The following is a 2392-nucleotide window of genomic DNA, read 5'->3' as shown; positions in this document are numbered from 1 at the left end:
GCGTGTTCACTGACTTCCCATCTCATCTCTCTGGGGGCCACTGTGCACACACGTGTGTTTGTGGTGGGGGTGAGAATGGGGGGACAGCATCATTGTCTTTCCTCAACAGAGAATTCTGCTGAGCATGCAGCACCTGGTGATCCTAGCATCTAGCTGCAGGGCTTCTGCTCCTGCAGGATCCTCAAGGTGACAGTGCCCAGGGTGCCTCTGTTTGCAGAATGCCAAGTCATGTAGTCAGCTCTCTCAAAGTGTTCATTTTCCAACAAGTAGTTACAATAGCACCTGCCATTTACTGAGTGCCTGTTATAAAACATGCACTTCATTTGCATCATCTCCATCCTCAGAGAGCCCTACAGGGCTGGTGATGTCACCTCCATTTTCTACATAGCCAAATTAAATTTGTCAATAAACACATGGACAAGATTTGAACCCATATTTGCTAATATCTCAATCCTTGGTTTTGCCAATAACTCTCCTCTGTCTCTTTCCTGGGGACATGAAATCTCAGGAAAGTTTCTGATGGACCATAGGTAGGTATTTTATGAACTGATACATTCAGTTCTTGCTGGCAGAGACCTTATCAACAAAAAATTCATTAGAAATTTAATCCTTCTACAAATATTTGTTTAGACTTGCCATACGAGGCATCTTCCAAAAGTTCATGGAAAGATTCATATCATCTTTTAACTCTATTTTTCCACAAACTTTTTGAAGTACCCTACTTCAAAATATACCAGAAACTAACCTACTTATTTTTTTTATAGCAAGGGAAAACACAATAAAACAATATTGTTAAGCTTTCTGACCACATTCAGATATCTTCTCTCTTTCTAATTTAAATAAGAATAGACATCATTATTGTCATCATCGTCATCAGCATTAAGTATTCCACGAGCACCTATTGGGGCCCCTCTCATGCTGCTGCAGGAGCCCCATCTGCCTGCCCCCAAGGTCACCATCACTGCTCTTCTCCAGCTCTTTTCTTCTAAATTCTTGCCTGGTGGCCTGTACCCTTCTCTCCTAACTCTGCTTATCATTATTTACTTATTTATTTGCTTATATATTTATTCATTTAATTGATGGTTATTTATTGAGCTCCTAGTATGTGTCAACACGGTGATGAGTACTGAAGATATAGTGCCAAAGGCTCTGACCTTATGGATCCTACAGTCAGGAAGGTAAAATAGATAATAACCAAGTAAACCAACAATTATTTGACTAAAATTCTCATAAGCCTGATGAAGGCAGGGTGGGATATTATGGTCACACGTAACGGGGACCCTGCCTTAGTCTGGGTGCTCCTCTGTCTGCAGTGTGACCCATATCCTCCAGCCCACACTGACTGTCCATTCTGGGTAGTCTCCATCCAGGGGGCCTTCCATCCTAGACATTCAGTGACAGTTCCAGTTTCCTGGAATTTCATGCTTTCTTACAGTTGCTTCATAATTTGTATTGCCTTGGGAGTCTTCTTGAACTATAGTTTTTACATCAGAAGAAAAATATCCATTGAGGGTCTGTATTCAGAAAATTCATATTCTGAAATCTTGAATTACTCCCTAATGGTATCATATAGGTGTTTTTGTCCTGCTAGGTCCTCTGAGGAGGACTTCCACTTCCATCCAAGATAGAGGAACAGGGACCAGACTTATCTGAAATAAACAAACAAACAAAATATACAAAATTTATGAAACAATGGTTTTCAAGACCCTGGACAGTATCTTGAAATGAAGGATGGTGATCCCCAAGAGGGAGAAAACAAATGAGGTGATTCCTACCATTTATATAGCTTACGGCATGAGAGATTTCCCAGGCTCCAGCAAAGAGAGGAGGAACCCAGGCAGAGCCCAGAAAACTTCCTGCTTTTCGGAGATGAAATTGAGAAGTCCAGGGAGACCAAGGGGGCTAGCGTTTATCACAGTGCTGAAGAGGCAAAGAGCTGCACAGAGAGAGAACTGTAAAGATCTGCAGTGGGTCCCTCTCAAGTATGAGGTAGACTAATAATCAGAGCATGTGTATGAGGAAACCACCTGAAGCTGGGTTTGGGGAGGGCACCTGGAAGGATTAGAGAACAGTGGACAGCACATACACACAGCACTGGGAAGTGTTCCCACCAGTGAGAATGGAAAAACTCATAAATTATGAGGCATTGGGTAGAACATTTGGAAAGTTCTTTCCTCAATAATGGGAAATATGGGGGCCGGCCTGGTGGTGCACTGCTACAGTGTGCCGCTTGGGAGTGCGGTGGCGCTCCCGCCGAGGGTTCGGAGCCCACATACAGACTGGTTCCCACTCACTGGCTGAGCAAGGAGCGGGCGCAACACCGAGGGTTGCGATCCTGTTGCCGGTCCCAGTCCAGTACGCGCGCGACACTGAGGGTTGCGATCCATTGCCA

Source organism: Galeopterus variegatus, unplaced genomic scaffold (assembly GCF_000696425.1).
Source record: "Galeopterus variegatus unplaced genomic scaffold, G_variegatus-3.0.2 Scaffold12280, whole genome shotgun sequence".
NCBI lineage: Eukaryota > Metazoa > Chordata > Mammalia > Dermoptera > Cynocephalidae > Galeopterus > Galeopterus variegatus.
Note: the sequence above shows the minus strand (reverse complement) of the source record.